Consider the following 23730-nt stretch of genomic DNA (forward strand, 5'->3'; position numbering starts at 1 on the left):
TCAGCTCCAGCTTCTTCTCAGCCCTGCCATGCCTCAGCTCCCAGCAGGGAGCCAACGAGGTGCCCCTAGGCCCTCCTTGCAGAGGATGCACAACTTGGGTCAGGTCAAAACCACACCACAGGGCAAGCTCCAGGAGCTGGGGCATTTTCCTTTCCCTCCCCTCCGAAACTGCCTGGTCAGGATTCATTAGAAGCACAGCAGGTTTCACTGGTACCTGTTCTATCAGCTTCGGCTTTTCTTCTCTGCTGACAACCTACATTCAGTTTGGGAGACTTAAAAGACCTCCAGATTCAAAGACTTGTAATGGGTTTCCTCCCTTCCTCTCTTTCTTTGCTCTTTCCCTCTTTCTCTTTAATGGCTTTCACTGAAGGGAAGAGGATTTTTCCCTGCATGTGGAGTGGAGCAGAATAAGAAAGAGCTTCTGGTTTTTCAATTTCTTTCCTCAGCCCCTTGAGACAACTCCCTTTTGCAGGTAGACATCAGCAGCTTATTTCTTCTTCCGGCACCACCCTCCCTGCAACAGCTGGGGTACCACCAAGAATCAGCCATCAGAAGCAACGATGGCCACTCAAATAGATGTCAATAAGTGGGTGCTTGATGGATTTCATCATGAGAAAAAAAAAAAAAAAAAACACATTGATCTGTTCAGGTACAATCACATCCTCCCCCAGGTAAGTGCAGCCTCTTCCCTTTCAGAGCAGAGATGAAGAGATGCTGTAGCCCTGCCCCTGGAAAACATTTATTTCTCCATTTCCAGCCAAAAGCAGCTGAAAGAGATGGACAAGATTTTGTTTAAAATTGCCAAGCAGGGTACAATACAACCTTGGACAACTTCCTTTATTGCTAAATGGTAGCCAAGCTCATAGCCTAACAGCATGTACATATTTTCTGAATAATGGGATTTATTAATTGCCAGCCTGCAAATGTGATGTTCTTGTGTATTTTTTGAGCATAACTGGAGGGGAAGGAGAGATGGAGCTGCAGTCATCCAGAGATCCTGAGAAGGACTGAGTGATTGAAATCACTCGGGTTTCCCCTATTATTAAATAGAAGAGTGCTCCTGGTTTGTCTCAGAGATGCAGAAAAGAGCTGTAAAGGAAAGAGACATCCTAAGTAGAAGCGCCAGAGGAGGAGGAGGGACAGACTGATACTTTTTTGCTTTTTTGTCACTCAGCTTGCAACAATTTGAGACCACGCTCACACAGAACTCCTCTTTGGCAAGCACCAAATCTTAATGGGTGGTGGGGACGTAGAGCTCAGCCAAGGCTGGGGCTGGTGGAAGCTGTCAGAATTTGAGGTGGAAGGGCAGATACTGCTGTGGAGGGAGCACCTTAAGGAATATGGGAGCAACGGAACAAATACAAGCACAAAGAGGGATACACTTCTTATGCCTGTTGACATCACTTTTCTGAGAAATTTTGAAATGCTGGTGGACTCTAAGCCATGTCTAAATATAGATTCTGAGTCCAGCAGCCAAGATAGCCCTAAAGATCTCCAGAATTGTCCCAACCATGGTAGTCAATATCCTGTGCCAGGAGTTAGAACTAGCCTGAAAACAAGGATTTTGTGAGTTGTGAGATTTGGGGATTTCTCTTCCAAGACCTTTTAATTTAGTGTTTGATTCTTCTGAGAGCCAGAGGAAATGCATGCCAGCACAAGAAACACAATCCGCAGGCTGTGAGCACTCCCCTGAAAGGTGAAGGATTTCATGTGTTTGCTCTGCCTGATTCTCTCTGGCCCCGTGCATATTTAATTAATCCCAGCTCTCTCTCAGGCAGAGGTCTCGAACACCATCTCCCATAGCCCAGATGAATGCCCTATGAATAAGCACTTTCTGCCTGCAAAAGCTCTGTAAAACATGTCCAGCCAGTTTCCTCCCTATCTTAGCTACAAGTCATCTTTTAACACTGGTGATGGACTGAAGCCTCAGCAGAGATGAAAGACCTATAGAAGTTCTCCTGCTGGAGCCCTTTAGGCACTCAAATACTTTCCCAAGCCATTCCTAGCCCACTGGGCAATGTCGAGTTTTGTTATTTTCCTGGAGGCTTTATCTTGGAAAACGTCTCATCAAGAGGCCAGATCTGCATAGCAGTATAAACCCAAGGAGAAAACATTTTAGAAGTGATATTGGTTTGGAGAGATATTTCTAATGTGACCTTTGTCAGCAGGTCTACCAAGAGAACCATAGAATCACCTAGGTTGGAAAAGACCTCCAAGATCATCCAGTCCAACCATCCACCTACCACCAGTATTTCCCCACTAAACCATGTCCCTTAGTACAACACCTACATGTTTCTTGAACTCCTCCGGGGATGGTGACTCAACCACCTCCCCGAGCAGCCTGGTCCAATGCATCACCACTCTTTCTGAGAATGAATGTTTCTTAATAACCAACCTGAACCTCCCCTGGCACAACTTGAGGCCATTCTCTCATATCGCTACGTATCATACCTATGTACAGTAAGTAAATAGAAACCCTCACATCCCTTCTTCATCTCAAATACCAAGAAATGTCCAGCTCCTCAAAATCAAGCCCCCACATCTACTCCTGCTGACCTTTATGCCCTTATTCTCCAGCACACAAAAGCTCACATGCCTTCATCCCATCAAGCCAAAGATATTCTCTCCACTCTCCCAACTCAGAAATCTTTCCAGAGGATTCATCCAAGACCTGAGTCACTAAAAACAGCCTGTAGAGATCATGCCAAACCTCACACAGGGCAACCACGATCGTTAAAGCATCTAATTACGTACTTTCTCATTACTAAGCCTGATTTGGTTTAAGCAGCTCCTTGGCTAGCACTCTGGGACATAACACCATGCTCTGAATCATCCACATCCCATCTGCTTGGCTGTGCCCTTCCCCGCCTGCATCACTCAGCTTCTCACAGGTAGGATAACACCACATGCCGTGCTAAATATTTAATAGGAGTGCTAATGGCTTCGTTAAGTGACACTGTAGGCAAGCGTGTTACCTTGGTTTAGGATGACTGAACTGGGTTTGTGCTAATGGGCAGCCTGGGCGTCCCAGTCCCATGCTGGTTTTGTCCTTGTGCCATGTTTCTGGGACATCAATCCAAGAACTATGGGTGGATGGTGCCTGGCTCATGTCCATCAGTTACCCAGGACAATTGTTTTCAGAGGAAGGGATAGAGCGTTCCTAACAAGCCTTCCTAGAAAAAATACTTCTTGGGATGCTACTCAGCGAAGTCAAGGCAGCTGAGTCTGCACCAGAAACCCTGAGATAGAGACAGCGATCAGGGTTTGAGCAGAAGCTCGGTGGAGCCAAGCCAAAACCACCCATTTTCACCTTGCTAGGATTTTCCTGACAGTTTGCAAATCCTGCCAATAGGAGAGAAGAACACCCACCAACGTTTTGAGGCCAGATGGTAGTTTATGTTTATGAAAACTGCAGTTTGTTTTCATGGAAACTAGTAAATGGTTTGGCAAGCAAACCTGGGGAAAAAAAAAAAAAACACATAGCTCACCCTTCGGGGAAGGATATATTTTATGGACAGCTTCTGTTGCCACTGCTGATCTGTGGCTGAGGGAGCACGCTTGAGAGCACCCTTAAGGCTGGCCCAATACAAGTGAGAAACAGCGGGATCCAGGGACCAGAAGCTGAAATTCAGCCTAGATTAGCAAGAAGCAGAAGATAGATCTCAAATTACATGCCAGCTTACTAACAGAGGCATTCACCGTTGACCCACCGTTACAGGAAAAACCTTCCTGCCAGGAAAAGAGATGCTGGGCAGCTCATCAGCAGTGGATGGACCTGGAAGAAGGGCTGAGGTCCACCCAGTGAGTGAGATTCTGCAGATCTTTCTCACCAGGTCTCCCCAAAAACCACCTCCATCCTTTTCGGCTGCACCGATTTCAGCCCGATCTCATGGGAGTAATGCCCAAGGTACAGGCAGCATAAACCCTGCTGGCTGCCATATCCCCAGGCCAGGCGTGGCACTGCCTCATAGAAAACACCCCAGCTTCACCTGTTTTCTACTGCCAAGTTCTCATTTTGCTTAAGAGGACCCTCAGTATTTCATCTGTCATGACTGCACTCATGGACATGCATTGTGATAACACAAATATGGGAAATGTCATAGATCTGTGGCCACAATGCCATCTCTGACAGACCTGGCAGAAGGAGAATGGCTCTGGGGCCAACCACAGGATCTTCTCTCCAACAATTTGACCAACACAGCACTGCCCCCCAATACTCACAGGAAGCACTTAGAAGCAGAAAAGGGCCTACACTTCCCAGCTCAAATTCATTTCTTGAATTTCCTGCTGAAGCGAGACCTGATGAACACAGCACGCTCAGACACATTGCTCCCAGGAGCAAGCATAGGTCTCCTAACCGTGGAGCTTTCCTCCATTTTCTGGGTTTATTTCACTCTTTTTTTCCGAACTTCCATTTCTCCTCATGACAGCTCAGCAGTTTTATGAGCAAGAGGAGATTTTGCAGGAAAACAGAATTGTGTTTAAGTGAAACCCTAGCTGATGCTGCTGTAGCACCGCCACTTAGCCTCTTTACAAAGCTGTGGTCACTCCTTAGTAGCTGTCAGTGTAAACAGCCCATCCAGGAATGAGGTGCTGTACTCAGAACAGCGTTACAGCAATGGTAAAAGGACCAGAAACTGGACCGTGCTGGAAAACGTTGAGACGTATAGATGTTGTACCAAGGAACATGGTTTAATGGGGAAATACTGGTGGTAGGTGGATGGTTGGACAGGATGATCTTGGAGGTCTTTTCCAACCTTGGCGATCCTATGAAATCACAAATCATCAGAGCACAGAATAAAAGGGAAAGGCTCAAAGTCAAAATTCCAGCAGTGGGGCTGAAGGGAAGGACCCTGGTGTCAGCCTCGTTAGATTCAGCCACCCCAAGATCATCAGTGAGAACATGTAGATCCTCCCCTTACCTGTTTGCTGTCTTGATTTTCGCACCTGCCAATCACTGCTCTCCCAGCAACAGAAGCAAGGCTGTTTCAGGGCTGGGTAAATATTTGAGTGCCATCACCTGGAAAGAGGGCACAGTGGTTTGAGACCAGCTGAGGACTGGTCAAAGAATAGTCCTTGTCACATGTCCTTGAACAACTTTCCTGTCTCAACACCTGGACAGCCCTGCAGACAGACAGCTACACTTATTGCAGCAGTGGGACTTGAGGGCCTGGTTCCTTGGCAGGTGATGAAGAGATCTGAAAACAACTCCATGAGAAAGTAGATCTTGGGGGCAGGAATGACAAGACGACTTGCGTGCTATGGCCTGTGGAATGCCAAGAGATACCTACTGCTCTCTCATGTTCCTGGGCAGTAGGAAAGGGCAGGAAGGGGACCCAGTTCTGCTCTCATTTCCTCCATCATCAGTTCTCATTAAAATATTCTTCTGCTGCATCTTTGTAATTTTTCATTTTGGAGGCAAATTTATTAAAGGTGCACTTCAGCCTGATTCAATTAAATAATGTGGCATTAGCAAATAAAGTTGTTGGGTTTATGTTGTTGTTGGTTGCTTTTTTTTTAATTTATCTCAGCACACCACATAAAGAAAGAAAATGCTGTAATACAAATAGCTATTTAATACTATAACAGAAAGGGGGGGAAATTCCGTTCTTCATAAGCACACAACACCCATTTGTTATCTTCCCTTGGCCCCACCATCACAAATCATGCTGGAGCCTTGAAGCAAAAATAGCACAAACATAAAGCAATATAATGTCATCTGTTTTCTGAGATATGTAATAATACATTTTGCACACAAACAAACCTCCCTAGCACACCAGCAGGGCCCTCCGTAAGCCTTCTCGTGCAGCTCTTAACTTCTCAGACTCATTTCAGGGCTATTTCCAGGCCAGAGATCGCTTTGAAAATGAGGCTGAAAAAGGTTTTCCAGCTTATTTTTGTTTTGATTTCTGCTAGGCAGTGAGAAAGGACAGGCACTGTGCTCTGATATGCAAGGCTTTTGTCATTACAGGTTCCTTCCCAACCTCTCCCAAATTTCTCTTAGCTAGTTTCAGATGAAAAATAGCATTTGGCCAATTTCTTTCCCATTAGCCTGCTACAACATTTGGCTGATTCCAGGTCCGTGAGCAAATGAGCATTATTTCAGCTATATTGGACAATCTGTGTCAAACACAGTTCCGTCCTTCCCTTCCATCAACTTTAAACCAACCACGCTAGCAGGATGATCTGATAGAGCTGGGTGAGAAAAGGCAGGTGGATCCTCAGGGAGAGAAAAACCTGGCAGTTCTTTCTCAGCACATGGACACGTCTGGTTCCCCACCCCTCTGAGGCTCACAGAGCCTCCTATCCGTAAAGCCACCCCATTACTGCCATCCAAGCACCAAGCAAGGACACCAAGGTCCTCTGGTCAGCAGGAACTGGCTTAGTAGCTGAGTGATCTCCAAGCCTTTACTGCTTTAGAGAGAAAGCAAGTGTTTTAGGGACTGGGAGCTCTCCATCTGTCTGCTAGAGTCAGCAATTACTCTTCTGCCAGTAGCTAGGGGAGAGAAAGAAAGCAGCAGGCTCATCTCCAGCAGCATCCCTTCCCTACAGGGGCAAGGAAAAACCTCAGTGGGCATATCTCAGCAGGAAGTAGGATCAAAAAGGGAAATCACTGGAGACCTCACACCCCCTTCAGATGTGTGCCATCCTGATTTTTCCTCTTGGGCCACTCATTTTCTCACAAAGCCGAGTGCCCACATGGCATAGCTTTGGGGGGAACACAATCAACTATAGGGGCTGCTACCAGGGGCACGTGGTCTCAAGCCAAGAACTCCACCACCTCCAAGAGCATAGCCCAAATCCTCCCTTCCCTCTCCATTCCCTAAGCAGACACAAGATTGAGGAAACTACAGCGCCTTGGGAAGAGTTGAACTCCGCTGTGAAAGGTAAAGGCGTCCCCACGCGCTTTACGCGTTTTAACCCAATGCTGAAAGCTGAACATGCTTTTAAACAATACTAATGATCAGTCATCAGCACTCTGGAAGCTTTCCATAGCAGCATTTGACTACTGGATAGTGCTCAAGCTGCGGAAAGCTTGCCAAGTTCTGGGCACTTGGCTGGCATAAGAAATGTTCAGTGCTTCAGGGAAGGCTCAGCACAGCTTTTGATCCTTTCTAGCCCCACAATATTTAAACAAAAATAACCCTGTTCTTTCCCCCTGCCTCCCAACCACCATTTCTCTAGGTTAGTAGAGAAGAAGAGGCAGCCATACGCGTGGCTTTGGCATGTTTCAGTAATGTGTTTTTAACAGCTTTGGTCCCCAAATACTGCAACATTGGTCATGCAGCTGTCTGAACTTGAGAATATTCACTAAATCTCTTAAGTTCACTCCTCCTGTAACTCATTTTATTGGATACTCTCTTCCTGAAAGAATTACTAGCCCTGAATAGTTTCAGGGCCATTTCCTCATGCTCCCTTAACCCTTCCCCCCACGAACACCTTATTTGTTCCCAGTTTGCACCACTGGCTCACCGCAAGCTTGCCATGAGGTCTCCGCAAGGTGTCCAACTCCCTTTCCACTGGGTCTGCTCTGTATTGGTGCCTTTGGATACTGCTGCCTGATGCACACCCCGACGGATGCAATGTGACATGACCAAGCACGAAGTGTCACAGGAATGATGCCACACCTGCCAAGACACATTGCTCTCCATCTAGCAATGATCTTATGCTGTCTGGTCCAATCAAGGCCACCCAGAGACAGATGACCCATGCCATTTGCATATGACAAGGGCTTTGGTCTCACCTCGGGGGGACAGGCAGCAGAGCGAGCACTCTAGGGAAAAACACAACTTCTCTCTGCTGTCCAGAGTCTCATTTCTTCTGCCACATCCCCTGCTCCCAAAGGATGCACTGCCAGAACCCTGGTGAATTTTATAACTGAAGCCACAGATTGCTCAGCTCCCTGAAATTACACGCTTTGCCACCACTCATTAGATTTGCCAAAACATCTAACAAAAGACTGTCAGACAAGTCTGACTTCAAGTTTATTTTCCCCCCACCCTTCTTTATTTCCACTTTCTTGCCACTCACGGGGTGGATGCACAGTTCCTAAACCATCCTCACCCTGAGGACCCTTTGCACGCTCCCTCTCTCTTCCCTTCCCATCCTACAAGTCTTGCTGGGAGTGCACAGAGAAGGGAAAACCAGGACCAGCATCAACTGGTTGTGATGTCCCATCCCTGGAGCTGCCCAAGGTCATGGACAGGGCCCTGGGCAGCCTGACCTGGAGGGGGCCAACCAACCCATGGCAGAGGTTGGGGCTGGATGGGCTTTAAGGCCCCTTCTGACCCAAACCATTCTATGCTTCTACAGTGACTGACTGTCCATCTGGAAGGCACTAGAGGGGCTAGCAGATGAAGCATAAGTGTCCCTAAAGGATCAGGGGAAAGAAAAAAATTTTTTAAGAAACACACACACAACAGCAACAACAAAATACAAATTTGGCAATGGTAGGAAAAAACATCAGTAATGGAGAAAAACACCACCAGTGTCAGTCCCAGAGAAGGTGAACGAAGATGGAGATTTCAGAGTAGAAGGCGATCTTAAGGAGCATCACTTTCTAATGAGGGGCCAAGACACTGCCTGGATGACCAAAGGCAGGTGGGACACAGCCCCACCACTGTGGTCCCCCCATAAACTACATTCACCCCCTGCCAGGAATGCCCCCGTTGATACAGCTGTAAGCAGTGGGATGTTTGTGCTCCAGCATCCTGCCTGCCGATGACCAACTGCCTCTCACTCAGCATCCACTGCTGCCTTACAAATGGGCACACTTAAGAAGCCAAAAACCTTTGCAGATAAGATATAACAGCTTTTCTTGTGCATCCAGTCCTAAATAAAATTTAAAAATGAGAAGGAAAAAAACCAACAAGTACCAGGATGACTTTTTCCCCTAATCAAAGGATTTGAAGGAATCCAAGAAAGAAGTCAGCGCTGCACTTTGGAAGACAGAGACCTGCAAACTTTTATACTTCTTCCCTACACCAGCACAGTCCAGCATCCTTCTAGCTTCCAGCAGCAACGCAACAGTGCTGCCCCATCCCAAGGGGCCAGGCTGCAGGCAAGGCACAAACATCATGTAGCTGCGGGCAGCCTCAGCTGCAAGAGCATCTCTTGGGCATGTTTCCTGCGTTGCTTATTCCCTCGTCGGAAAAAAAAAAACCTATAAAAAAACACAACCAACTTTTTTTTAAGTAGTACAAAACTGATCAGAGGGAGGCAGGAGAAAGAGCGATGGAAAGTGGTGAACAATAAAAGCAGAAAGCAAGCAACAGCTCCTGGGGAAAAAATAAAATAAAAAACTGGTGCTTTCAAGATTAATCACTAATGACAAATAATTGGGGCTGTGGAACACCAACAAAAAGGCAGAATGGAAACAAGAAACAGACAGAAAAAAAACAGGCATTAGGTCCGATGGCAAATTTAAGGCCATCAGCTCATAATTGCAGCCATCACAGGCAGTATTTTCAAGTGAGCCCAGCAATAGTAAGAGCTGCTGGATATGATGTCCTTATGAAAAATTTGGCTGTTATTTAAGGCCCTGAGAATTCAGTGCTAGCAGCCCTGCAGAGTCAGAGTCCATCCTGCTCTCGTCATTTATCAGTGACAGCATTGCCAGCTGGAGATGATGGACGCAGAAGGCACGCAGCTGAACCTTGAGTTGATGCTCACCCCAGATCTCGAGCACATGGAGGGTCTGAAGTCAGGCAGACGAGGGATTCTTTTCCAAGTGACCTGGCAAGCCTTTGTTCCTCGCTGGGATAAATCAAAGCAGCAAAGCACACCACGAGGAACCACAGGAGCAGTAGTCTTCTCCTCTCCCTCTTTTTCCTGGTAGGAAATCTCACCCTAGCTTCTACACGGCACTTTATCCACATAGCATCATGTTGGCTTGGAACAGGAAGCTCCTTGCCAAGCATCCATCCATCCAACATGCATCAGTCCCCTTGCATCAAGCATCATGGCATGGCAGTGGCCCCTCTCTTGGCCACTCAGAGGCCGAATAACCAAAGGCCATGAAGGAGAGAGGGTTGGAAGAGAAGCAAAGAGCAAATCACTTTTTTCCCCTCCTCTTCTTCCCTGTTTTATTGGAAGTCCAGATAAAAATTCTTCAACTCACAACATGCGGCTTTTTGATACCGTGGCGGATAAGGGGAAGAGGATTAGGGCAGGGTGGCAGGATGTTGTTCCCACCATCGCTTATTCTTCTTTAATTGCAATCCTATTTTGCCACGTGTCCACCAGATGTTGCCCATATTGTACAGCATAACCAGATGGCCTCAGAGCCTCTTCTCCATCACATATCGCCAGCTCCCAATAAGCTGTCCTTGCTGCTGCTATATAGGAGCCCCAGCAGAGCAGAACAAGGTGCCAACTGTAATTGCCGGCATGTACCGAGAAATCTGTGTGCAGCCCCACTGAACAACCAGCCTGCAGGTTTCCCTGGTGTCCCACTTTGCTCCCTGACATTCAGCCCAACCAACCAGCCTCTCTGGCACCAAATTGAAGCCCTTTCCCAGTGGATTGTACTGGGCAGGCCAGGGAGGGCACAGGGCTGCAGTTCAAGGGGAGGTCAGGGGTCCAGCTGTGCCTCGAGAGGGACAAGCATGCCATCACCACTGGGATCTGGGACAGCAGGGTCTCACCATCAGCCACCAGTCCCCATACAGGACCCAGAGCTTGGCCCACAGTGACGGGGACAGCTGCAGGGTGGGCAAGAGGGCACAGGGTGTCCATTGAGATAATGGAACTGCTCGACTAATTAAAATTCCTGCCTTTTTACAAAGGCTGCTAATTGGAGCTGGGACCAGCCCAGAGAGACAGAGCATGGAAGGATAAAAGTTTGAAAAGAGCCGGGCCCCCCATAGGGGCCAGCGAGCTGGGAGCTGTTTTGCACAGCTGATAACGAGTGGCCAAATTAATTTTGACAAGTGAAGGGGATTGGAAATAATGGGGGTCTGTGAAAAGTCCCGAGTGCAGACAAGGGGATGCATGAGATAATGAGGAGGCAGAGCCCTCGCGCGGCCTGAGGCTTCCCACCGCCCACCAAGGTGGCAGGAACTGGGGGGACACTGGGCAAGATTGGGCAGGGAAGGGCTCTGCCCATGGGAAACACCACCCAAGGTACCTTCCATATCATATCCCTTCCACAAAGATGCAATATCCAGAGCTGGAGTACAGGTGGACACCAGCACCATTTCTTTCTACTCAGAAAACAGCCTGCTTTTCTCACATTGACATCCTCCATGCAGTGCATCATTGGTAAGTTTGTACCCAATTGCTCCAGAGCTGACATTGAGTTTCTCGCTCTTTGATGAGATTTCACAGCTGCTTGTGGAAAAAAAACCCCACAACCCTCATCCCTGATGCACTGCTTCATCACTTGGCAGTGGCACTTTTGTGTCATCTCTTTCAGACAGAAAGAAAATATCCAAGTTACTTGGGTTTGGTCTTTCTCATGCACAAGGACATACCAGGCGGGCTGCTCTCCTAAGCAACTCCTTCATGGCTCCTGCCTGCATTTCTGCTCTAGAACTCTGCTTTTCCCCTGGGATGGAGGACAGCCACATGCTCTGCTCACACAAGCACTGCACCCTGCTGCTTTCCAGGGCACCGCGCTCCCCATCCCCAGAGGCTTCTGCTCTGCCAGGGTCCAAATGTAGGGGGCAGACAACTTTCCAAACAGAAGTAGCATTTTGGTGAGCTTTTGAATACAATAAAGAGAAAAATCCTTACTTTAGCCCCCTGCACTGCCGGAGGAGAGGGAGCCATCAGATGTGCCAGAGCTGCGTGGCTCACAGCCTTCTTTCATTAGCTCCCACCCCTCTGCCTTCAAACAACTATCAGGGACCTCAGGAGGTGCTGACATACAAGGGATTTTTCATATAAGGCAATGCAAAACAAAACTCTTGTTTTAACGTTTTCCCCCCCTCAACACTTTTAGAAAAGTGGATCATCTTCCCTCCAGCTGAGCTCTCAAATGGGTACTGTGGTTTGAAAGCCTTGCAGCAAACCCACCAAGCAGGTTGTGCCTTCTTCCCCTCCTTTTAAAAAAAAAAAGTTTCCCAAAGCTATCTGAAAACAGGAACCTGACTCCCTTTGGTTCCAGCCCTCCTCTCCCCTGAAGGCAATGGGAACATTAGTGGTGTGTCCAAAGGCACAGCTTGCTGTATTGCACCAAACACCACTGATTCCTGACACAGAAGCCAGGTGATGTTCCAGAGTCCAAGTAGCAGCCACCCAGTGCTGACAGCACCAGCACAGAGGTGCAGGCACGAGCCAAGCAGACAGGTATGAGTGCTGTGCTGTGTGCCTTCCTGCAGCCGCACCATCAGCTCAAGGAGAGGGGAGGGGGGGAAAACAAAGCAGCCATGGCCTCTGATTTCTCTTTTTCCTGATGAACTGCCTCTGCATTTTTCCTTAACAGTTTGGGGTCAAGCCTGATCCTGGAGGGGTCAGCTCTTTACACTCCAACACGCCGAAGTCAAAGGAGACTGTCCCCTCGTCATAGGCGGCCCTTGAGGAATAAAAGGGTCGGGCATCCCACCCTAAAATTCTAAAGGGAGATACAGGGAATGGAAAGCTGCACGCTGCCCGTCTCATGCAAACAGAGCAGGATGCTGGGAGAAGCAGGAAAGAAATAAGATGAAACAGGAAGATGTCGAGCTTTTTTTTTTTCCCTCCCCCAAAATGTAAGCCCCATTACACAAGGCAAAAGGTGAGTATTAACTGTAATAAAAAAAAGAAGCTTTTATAGAGATGAATTCATCTGCCCCCTCCTCACCAACGCGAAGGTTATAAATTGTGACTGATGGTGTGTGCTTTGGGAAGCGAGGGCAGCAGGCGCACTCCTGGGAAAAGCGAAACAGGGAGATAGATCAGAAAGCTCCCCAGGCAGAATAGCTGCATGACATGGGGTTTATCCAACATCATCCTGACCATGGGATTTCACTGCAGGAGCACAAAGCCACCTCTTGGTCCCCTGCTCCCACAGCTCCTCGAGAGCACAGTCCCCACACATAGGTATGAGCATAAAGCCCGGTGTTTGCACCTATTACATCGGGACAAGTGATGGAAACGCAACATTACAGCAACACCACCTTGCAGCAACTCCACCTGCTATCATGCCTTGCTCTCGTCACCAACATTTCATCACACCAAGCCCTCTGGCAAAGCCATTCAGGACTAGTGGATCTTGGAGCAGCGAGTTTGAACAAAGATAATTGTCTCTATCTTGCCTCTTTCAAGTTCCTGGAACAAAAGCCTGTGCCTGCCCAGTCAAGGAACCAACCCACCCACCACCACCAAGCTTCAAATACTCCTGATTGACCTCACTGAGTAAAATAGGTGTCATTAAAGTGTTCTAAGAATAATTCACGGAAATCATGAGTCACTGTCTGATTTAGGCAGAAAGGACTAAAATGATTAAATTATTCACCATGAATTATTCACCAAGGCCTGATAATTACGCTGTAGTTAGTGATCGCTGCATAGATGGCTCATTACAACGAAGCCACTTTCATACAGTTGATATTTCACCAAAACTTTTGTTATTGCGCATCACACGTAACAAAGCAGAACCACTGGCAACTACCGGAGGCAATCAGAGTGGCATTAAGCATAGAGGGAACACGCTGCTATTCCTCACCACCTCTGAAGCTGCATTTTGGGGCGAAGCACCATTCCCGGCATCTCTCTAAATGCAGAGCAGACCAGGATGGGTCCTCCACCAGCACACTCCAGACCCAGGCTATCTCATGGCACATCCCATGGGCTCTCCAAGCTGCACACCCATGGCTCAGAGACCCAGGCTCCTCTGAGGGATGCTCAAAGCCCAGACACAGCAAGCTGGCACTGTTACAAATGTAAACTCCTCATCTTGTTGTTGATGCCCATGATGCAAGTGAGCAGGACAGAGAGGAACCAGCCCGCACATCAAATAGAATCATAAAGGTCGGATATGACCACTAAGATCATCTAGTCCGACCACAAACCCATCACCACCACACTGTCATTCCCCTGCCTCCATGGGATTTCACTGCACAGAGAAGGGCCTGCAGGACTGCAGGGGTTGTTTTATTGCTAATAACCGGTCATCCCATCCTGTTTCGGTTGCTGCGTTTTGTGGACATGGGTTATAGATTTAATGCCAAACCCTTGCAGCCGGTCATCTGTCATGAGAAGTGGGCATGGTTCAGGACAGAAAGCATCCACGCAAGCGCAACCTGGGAGCTGGGCTGGCAAAAAATGTGATGAAGAAAGCAAAGAAAAAAGGAGCTTTATCAGAGGGAGGCTGAGAACCAGAAATAAAACAAAAGGATAAGGCAACAGAGATGCTAAGAAGAGTGAAAACATTTATCCTGCTTGTCAAGGATTTGTGCCAACCTGCCATTTGTGCCAGTGGGCTTGAGCCAGTGCAGAGCGTTAGCCACCCAATGCTTCCAAAGGGCACCTGGGCACAAATTTCATGCCACAAGGATGCCAACAATTAAGTGTTAATGGAATAAAACACATCACTTCTTAAACTCAAGCTTGCCTCATCTCCCTCACACCATTATCTGCTTTGGGTGCTCGCGGTGAGGTCATAACACCATGACAGTGACATCACAGGGCCCTGACCCCAGAAAGCCTGCATGCAAGGCAGGGTGTGGGACACCAGCACACCGCAGGCCAACTCAGTTGCCTTTTGGACAGGTGTGGAAGCCTAGCATCCATACAGGCTCACAGCTCAGCTACTCACAGGGTGGGAAAAGCCAGTTTGGCAAAGGCAGGCCAGGAACACTCGCAGTGCTCCCAACACATTATGCTGCCCCCTGTTGCAGCATAATGCTGTTTGCTGTTTCCCCTCTGCTTTCCTAGTAATTCCTATCATTTCATTCACTTCCTTTGACTGCTGCTGAGAGCAGAGTTGATGTTTTCATCCCGCTACCTATTATAACCACAAGAGTCCATTGGTGAGTGGTAATAAGCAGAGCCGAGCCCATTACTGCCTATATAAAATTAGGATTGTTTTCTCCCTGATGAAGGCAGCTCAGGGAAATGGAGTGATGGTGGTCCCCTGTCCCTAGGCTATCCCTGCGTCCCCAAGTCTGCCATCTGGAGAGCACTGGGCTACCATATTCTTCTCAACGGTGACAGGTGACATCACTGCCTTACGTCTGCCCCAAACAACTTATCACAGGTATCTCTGGTTCTTGAGAATGGAGCCACGTATAGGGTTACCTCAGCACTGGCTTTTAAGGCATTTCTTCAGCATTTATGTTTGTCCTCCCCCTTTTTAAGCCAGCATTGATTACAGCAGGTAATTGTTTTCTAATTGGCCTGCAGCTGCTTATCTATCGTAGATAATTAAAGTGGAGAAGAAGAAATAAGATAGGAAAACTGAACTTAAGAATAAAGTAGCTGTCTATTGAGTGCCCAAATCAATACGGAGGTCACTTTGGGAAGAGACGCAAGCAGGAAGCATCCTTGGCTGAAACACAGACAAACCCAGCAAGATGCCCAGTCTCTCACACCCACTTCTTCCAAACCCCATTTAATTTTCACTAAGCCACAGTTTTGACCAACTTCATCCCCCAGTGCCAGACTCAAGTTCATGGTGCAGAAGGCCACTCAAGCACCACTCCCAGGCCATGGGGAAGCAGCAGACACCCATGGCACAGGGTGCTGCAGGCTGATTTATCTCCTCTGGCAGCACGCACAAACTTGGTATCTTCAGGATCTCTGCTCCCCTGTCAGGCTGGATTGAAAGCAGACAAGAGAACTATTGACTGTTCAACCCTGGGTCTAGGAAATCGTTAGGAAGGGTGGAGCACAATCACAGCGTGACTGCACGAGCTGCTCTCTAGCTACTGAAAGGATCCCACATGATGGATTGCACCTTCAGCAGAGCCCACCCAGATGTATTTAAGAGCAAGTGAACCAAGGCAGCTTCTCTGCCTTCTCACAGATGCTGACACCAGTTGTAACTCAGACACAATTCTGGAAAGGGTCTGGGGCCCAAAGAAACCAAGAAATCCTCAACAAGCCACCAGGCAGAGGCCTCAGCATAGCAATGACAAGATGGCACGCATAGCAATCGAGAGGCAGCTTTCAATAATAGAATCATAAAGCCGGAAAAACCCTCTCAGCTCACACAGGCCAGCCCCACTGCCCACATCCCACAGTGCCACATCTCCATGGCTCTGCAACACCTCCAGAGATGGTGACTTCCCCACCTTCCTGGCAGCCTGCATCGCTGCATCACCACTCTTTCTTAGATGTTTCCTAATACTGAACCTGAGCCTCCCTTGGCACAACCTGAGGCTGTTGCCTCTTGTCCTATTGCTGTTATCCAGTGCCACTTCAAAGCTCACCTGATAAGCTTAGGGGGTCCTGTCCAACCAGCCACTGACAAGCCCATAAGTACATTCTCTAAGCATGTATCACAACAATACTCAAGCTTAGCAAAGTACTTTTTAAACAAATAGTACTTTTCCTCCCCCTGCAAATGCCCCAAGCAGGAACCCTCTGTCTCTGTGCATGTACAACTTCTGAATGTGTGCTAATTCAGTTTAATTACAGATCTACTTCGCTGGCCACGCCACTAATGCCAGCGACAGGCAGTATTTGCATCCAAGGGAACGAGGGAAAAGCAAACCCCTGCTTCCCTTGTTCTCACCCCTTGCGAATCATGTCCCGATGTCCCCACCCATTCAGAACTCTGTGTGCAGGAACACCACGTAGATAACCCACTCTGTATTTGTACAATTTATTAGATAATCTCTTTCTAATCGAGAACTAATTAAAGGAAGTGAATGCTTGGTTGGAAACAGGGATTAAAATGTGGATAATTATCATAAACGCCACATTTGTTGTTGCAGGCCAGCCCGCTCCCTCTCCCACGTCCCCTCCCAGGCTGCTGCTGATAATGCTGAGCCTGTCTCAGAGGGGGGCTTGGGCTCACAATCAATTATTTCCTTTTTGTCTCTCCAGCTAACGTTTCATTTGTGTGAGAACATTAGCGAGAACTATTTTCTTTTCCTTGTAAATCCATTTCGACGACAACGACAGAAGGTAGGGAGGTGGCAGCTGCAGGAAAAAAAAAAAAAAACAAGAAAAAAAACCATCACACAGGAATATTAAACTGAAGCTTATAAATTATTTCATCTTCTCCAGACAATCCAGCAGGAGCTCCTCATAGGCACGAGACATTGATGGATGTGGGAGCCTGGTGGGAGAGCTCCGGTTGCACGGCAAGGGCTGCGCTCACCAGGCTCTCTGAGCACAATATCTAGGTCACAGACCTACGGTAGGTTAAACCTTACTGCAGCTAGTCCTGTGTGGCTAAGCCAGCATGCCAGCAAGCAGAGCCCACGGCTTTCCTGTATACAGTGAGGGCCACCTGTTGATCAGAAGGACCCCAGGAGCAGGAGGTGGCTCACGCCAATTCCACTTCCCCAAGGAATCATTTTGGCTTTCCATGAAATTACGTTGGACAGTTTTACATTCTGCCTGGCTATTTTTTTTTTTTTGAGGATAGGCAGCCAGCAAAGTGATAAAAGGCCCGAAGTTAAAACAACACACTAGTTTCTTTTCCCCTGAAGAGGGCAGAGGCATTTCCTGCCTAACCTGTATCTGTCACTTCACAGCCCCGCTGATGGCATGTCACAAGCTGTCCCTTAGCCTCACAGCAGCCTTTCAGCACGAAGGATGCCTGCAGGGGCAAGACGGCTCCTAGACAAGGAAAAAAACACCATCATCCTGCTTGCTGGCCTTGCCTTTGGCAGGGAGCCCCACCAAGCAGTGAGCCCTGCATTGCTCCAAAGGGTTCCCGAGTGCAGGGAGCTCCCCACCAGAGTCCGTCTGTGCAGAGATGCAAGGTATCGTTATTTCCAAAAAATTTAAGCCATTATATTTCAAAGGGATACATAATGCATAAAAGTCTGGGCTCATCTATCTTTCTCCTCATCCCTTCTGCCTTGAAGTAAGGTCTGGCTCTCTAAGAACCCAGACAAGAATAACCCTAGGATGAAATGAAAAGCAACCTGGCTGGTGATACATATAAAAGATGACATCTCCAGAAATCCCAAACTTCAAAGGGGCAGCTTTCAGCACACGACTATCCACTTCCTCCAGCCCTCAAGGCTAGTGTCATAATTTTAAAGCCACAGGAATCATTTGATCTCTCCAAATGGCAGCTCAGTGGTCTAGCACACTTCTGGATGTCAAAAAAGTATGCACTGCCACCAGCAATATTCCACGGGGGTTAGTCTTTGAAAGGACAGATTGAGGTGAAACAACCTAAGATTCAGCAGCGGGAGGAGGAAAAACGGAAAAGAAAAGATGCTCAAAAGGACAATGGCATGCTGAGGGACTCAGAGGTCCCCAAACACGGGGCTGGGTGGCAGGAAACGATCACACAAGCACAGTGCTCCATAGACTGCTCCTATCCCATACAACAGGTGGAGCCTGAGATAGGAGTGTGCCCCACATTCAGGGCAAGCATGGGTCCCCCTGTGCCACCCCAGCAGCTCAGGGATGCCATCCTCACCCTCTATCCAGGAGCAGGAGGAGGGGCCAGGTGAAACTGCCAAGATAAGTAATTCGCCGCCCGCTGGTAAGAACTCCTAATTAGAGGCTTTTCAGCAGCTAAATGTTTATATGGAGTTAATGTATTTACTTTGATGCACGCACACCGTAATAACAGAGCACCCTTCCTATGCTCTGGCAATTAAAGGAGCATGCTGCACACAAAGAGACCCACTGCCTCCCACAGCCAGGCTTGGGCACAGCGAGGAGCCCACCTGCCCTGTGTCCCCCCTAGCATAGGGACAGTGCGGGGGACCCCCAAGTGGCACAGAGCTGGGGCACTGAAGGGCACTGGGAGGTGATGCTGCTGGAGCAGGGTGGGCTCCATGCCAAATTCAGCCCAGAAATCAGTGAACCCTGCACAGCTGTCTTATTGCAGATGGGGAGAAACACCCCTTAAGAAGCAGGGCCCTGAGCCACACACTGGTGGCAGTTTCTGAGCAGACTGAAGATGCTGCAGTGCCACCCTTTATAAGAGTATTTATTCCTGTGTGGGAGAAACACTCCATTATCTGCTTTATTAATTGTTAGTTAAGTAAAGGGAAGGTGCCTAGAGCGGGAGATGAACCCTCATCAGTTGTTATTAGCTCAGAAACCGGCAGAAATAAAATAACTGGAGATAAATGATCACAAGTGCAGCCCCGCATAGCACAGACTGACAGATCTGCTCCGAGGGGAATTCGGAGCACGCTGGGGGGAGCAGAGGAGAGATGGCAACAGTCAGTCCAATTTCTTCTTCTTTAATGAAAAGATTTCATCATCTTCGATTCTGAACATCACTTTTCATGGCTGGGATCACATGGACATTCATGGCTGAGAGGGTATCCCTGCTACTGCAGGGAAACTCAATTTATTAGTCTATCACTGGGAAAGCAAGACAGGCTTGGCACTGGTAGCACAATGCCATGTGAAATAGAGGGTTTTTGTTTTTTTTTTTTAAATAACACAACCACATGCATCTACAGACAGTCTGGCCCCACCCCTGCAGGGCTGCGATGACCTCAGAAATACACATAGCCCCATTATCAGGAGAGACCGAGAGAGATGGGGGCTTCTATCAAATGATCTTAACAAGGACCTTGAGCAGCAAAGTGCCAGCAGCGAAGGGACATAGGCATCCACCTTGAATCCCAGAGCCACCCAAGGAGCCCAAACACGCAATGCCTTCCAGTCTAAACAAGACAAGCCCAGTCACTTGGTCATCTTCCACAGCCTTTCCCCCCAAACACACCTTCCAGCACTGGCCATACGCTCTCATCTCGCTGGTTCACACCACCTAGACAAGGCTTTGAAGGCAGGCAGAATGCTCCTGCCCACACAAGGTTCAGCGATAGGGAGGAGTGGGAGGCTCCTACTCATTGAGGAAAACCTTGGACCTGCGGGCAAAACAGGGTGCCATGGGGACTGGGGCTAGCAGAAGCACCACACATAGGATGCTGCCCAGCAGATCCTCTGATACTTGGTTTCCTGCTACCTGTGGCTCCCTAGCTTTACACAGTACAGTGCTCACTTGAATAATAACTTTTCAGAAGTTGCTGATCTTAGCAACTAGAAATAAAAGTCTCTGCTTCAACCACAGAGTGAAGAATAGTTTGAGCAGGTCAAGCCTTGCTTGCTGCATTTATTGACAAGAGTTGCACCATTTTCAAAGCCTCAGCTCTTCAGGTAAGCACATCCTACTCAGTACTTCATCTCACCCCTTCTGGAAATACAGCAACAAACATCATTTCATCCCCATCCTGCAATATAGCACCCAAGATTCAAGCTTGCTCCCATAAGCATTTGTTCGTAAGAGAAAAGACAGCTGGTCCTCAAGGACACCAAAACACTGCACCTCACACAGCCCCTAGACTCGCTGTGCATCTCACGACAAAACAGAGAAGATGAGACATCTCTTAACCAAGCAGCAGACCTCCGAGAAGCTAATTAACTCAAACCCACTCCCGCAATCACAGAACGCCTCTTACCTGGTATCCCAAGTTCTCAAGCTTCCTCCAGAGCTCAGCTTTCAGAAAACTTCACCCAAAAAGGCTCCGGGGGAGGAGCAGCTCACTCCTGCTTTGGTAACTACTGGCAGCAACACTTCACAGGTGGGCTAACGATGGCAGCCCAATTAGGCCTCCCTAACGAAGACCTTTCATCTAAGTGGATCCAGGTGTGCCTTTCAGTTCCTTTCTTTGCAGCATCTTCCCAGAGAGGGCATTCTGCTGCTAAATTGCTTTTCAACTGAAGAATGCTTTATAAACACTACATTTTCCTGCGCCTAGCCTGTAACTTAGAGGCATGTAAAAAAGAGCTCTCATTTGTTGCTACTATCCCGTGCCTCAGAGCTGGATGAGGTTGGCTGAAACGAAAAGAGGCAAAGTTGTTCCTCCTATTACCTCTTCCTGTGGATAATCTGGTGTCTTGCTTTCTTGCACAACTCTCTTATGGAAACTGTCAGGTTTATGTATGAAAATAGAGCACCTGCTGTGAACATTTAATCCTGGGCATAGGCTGCTAACGCTCCTTGCCCTGATCTTTTCTGGGCTGGTAACAGGGCTGGCTAACTTATTTCACAGTCACACCTTGCCTGTGCAGGTGATGCTCTGAAAGACTTTCCCCTCCCCAGCCTGGCTTGCTCAGCCTCTGACCTTTGATTATTTGTGCTTACTCACAAGGGGAGGACATTAGCATTGGAGGCAGAGCAGGTGCACACCAACTAAAGAGATCCACGTCACGCAGAGCTGGTACTGTCTGTTCCCCTGCTGGTGCTAGATACCTCTGCTCTGGGGTGGCTGTGCCCTGGGGAAAGCTCTGCTCCACTGCAGATGGGACGGGGCACCATTGGGACCCATTCCCCGCAGCAGGAAGCGAGCTGCCAGACAGGCAAGACTGCATCCCTGCAGTAGGACTTAACAGAACAGCAGAAGGATGTGCAGCAAGGACCATAAACCAAACGATCAGAGCGTGCCCCCATGCTAGTCCAGAGCACTCAAAAAGGATGTAAATAAAATATTCTGTAGCTACAGGACTTGAACGGAAGGAAAGAGGGGGGAAATCGATAGAAATCTGACTGCTAATGACCTAGCCTGCTCTCCTCTCATCCTAAAAAAAGGACAAGATTCTAAAAATTGGATGGGAACAATCAGCAGTAAACATCTGAGAGTCCAGGTTTGTAACTTGGGTTTATCTTCGCTTCTCAATTTCTACATCAGAGAAAGCAATAAAGCTTTTGAATGCTCTGTATACTAACACTTATTTTTTGGCTTGGCTCTTGCATCAAGCCCTGCAGATCCCGTCACTGACGCCACTGCCAAGGTTATCTCATGACTTGTGGCAGTGGGAGAAATGGATTGTTGCATGGTAGGAATCGCACAAAAATATTTCTTCCTCATGGGCACTGGAATTTAAGGGAGGGCTGGAGGATGGGGTGGCAGCCACGAGGCACTGTGTGAGCCCAGGTCTGTCCCAGGAGTTGTTCATCACGGAACGTCCAGGACATTAGGTTTGCTTCCCATCTTCTCTCTGCGGGTTCACAAGTGCTCCTCATGTAACTCTGGCATTTCTCCAGTGCATGCAGAACGAGCTATGTTGCATGATCTGCTCGGAACAAAAACTCAGTCACTCCAAAGCCTTCCTCCAGTGCCTTAGACACGGGTACTGAAAGCAAGCCAGCACTTCTACCCCTGGCGCAAGCATGATCAGCCCCATGGCACAGCACAGTGCTGGCTACGGCAGCCCAGATTCCCACCAGGAAACACTTGGGTCACAAATACATCACCCCAGTGGGCCAGCTGGGAAAACACATCACCGTAGGGACAGAGTTCCCATCCATCCGGATCTGATGCCTCGAAGAGGAGGTGGCAGCACATCAGGAAGGTCAGAGGGGCAGGAAGTGAGGAAGGCTTAAATCATAGCTGCTGCTCTCCAGAGCCAGAGATTTATCAGAACAAAGCGGGAGCGGGAAAATAAAACATAAAGGCTTCAGATACAAGTATTTATTTGCAGGTGCTAAATGATTTCTTGATTAATTCTGCAACCTGCTGCTAGCTCGTCTCCAGCCCTTGCCGTTCAGCATTTAGCAGAGAGCACGTTTTACCTCGACAAAGAGAACTTTCAGGCTGAAATTTGCCTGATGTGGGCAGCAGAGCAGTAATTGGTTTGGAAAACAAAACATTGAGAAAGAGCATGAAACTAATCTGAAACCCTTTTAGCTAGAGAAAGGCTTTGCTTTACCATTGACACGTCTCAACTTCCCCAGACCTAATAAAGAAGCATCATCGGTGCAGCAGATGTTAAGTGCAAGCATTACTTTAAGAGAGAAAGAAGACAAAAAAAAAGAGAGAACCTGTATATAAATATAGATACAGATAGATAGGTACAACTCCAGGCTCTCAAATTGCAGGCTTTCAAATCCCTCTATTTTACAGTGAGTTATCATCAAAATTAACACGACAATGTATCATTACAGGAAAGGATGGCTATCACATCCTTATACTAGCAGCCCAAACGTACAAACAGAATTTTAATACAGTATCCTTCCGAAAATTGTCTTCCAGAGCCATTAGAGTTGCCATTTACTCCAAGGAACGCGCCAAGAAATATGTGGCAGGTCCAGCGTTTTAGGAGGCGTTCATAACATAAACAATGTAACGTGATCAATCAGTCTCTTGCCTAGCAGGGAAAGGCCCAGGAGCTGGCTGCAGAGTGCAACAACCAGCTGAAATCCTGAGGGTTGCAAGGAGAAAGCAGGTGAGGGGACTATCAGGTTGAGTGATGAGTTATTGCAGGGGAGAGGATTCCCCTTCGCAGCCCACTGCAAACTTTATTCAAGAAGAGCCCTATGCTCTGTATTACCTCATCCTTTCGCAGTACAGCAGTAAAAGAGTAGTCAGATTGGTGACAACTTAATTGTCACCTCCTAAGGTGCTGGCCCCATTCCAGCCCTATCAGGAAGCCCAGAGTCCTGTTCGAGCTCAGACCCCACCACTGGGCCAAGACCTGCAGGAATCAAGGCACCACCCTCCTTCTGCACATCACCTTTTAAAGAGACAAAGCAGCTGAAAAACCAGAAGACCCAACCTCAGGTCAGGAATTTCAGTTTTCCATAAGAAAAGGGCTTTAAAACCTTTATAACGCCCCATCACGTGGACCAGAGGAATCTCCTGTTCTCACTTC

General features: G+C 48.0%; 2 long non-coding RNA genes across 5 annotated transcripts; one reads left to right on the plus strand and one right to left on the minus strand.

The window, feature by feature from the left end:
* Nucleotides 359–22492, minus strand: LOC110399332. 2 transcript variants are annotated; one of them, XR_002439111.1, is made up of 3 exons: nucleotides 20538–22488; nucleotides 4923–5020; nucleotides 359–1089 (listed from the first exon to the last, which is right to left on the minus strand). It is a non-coding gene; the product is annotated as an uncharacterized LOC110399332 (long non-coding RNA). The 2 variants fall into 2 exon arrangements; XR_002439112.1 differs by lacking the exons at nucleotides 359–1089; nucleotides 4923–5020 and adding exons at nucleotides 16988–17070; nucleotides 17611–17715 and having other exon boundaries at nucleotides 20538–22492.
* On the plus strand, nucleotides 14610–20519 carry LOC110399331. 3 transcript variants are annotated; one of them, XR_002439110.1, is made up of 5 exons: nucleotides 14704–14954; nucleotides 15069–15181; nucleotides 16975–17055; nucleotides 17158–17290; nucleotides 17631–20519. It is a non-coding gene; the product is annotated as an uncharacterized LOC110399331 (long non-coding RNA). The 3 variants fall into 3 exon arrangements; XR_002439109.1 differs by lacking the exons at nucleotides 14704–14954; nucleotides 15069–15181 and adding an exon at nucleotides 14610–14694 and having other exon boundaries at nucleotides 17631–18993; XR_002439108.1 differs by having other exon boundaries at nucleotides 14704–15181.

This window comes from Numida meleagris, chromosome 5 (assembly GCF_002078875.1).
Source record: "Numida meleagris isolate 19003 breed g44 Domestic line chromosome 5, NumMel1.0, whole genome shotgun sequence".
NCBI lineage: Eukaryota > Metazoa > Chordata > Aves > Galliformes > Numididae > Numida > Numida meleagris.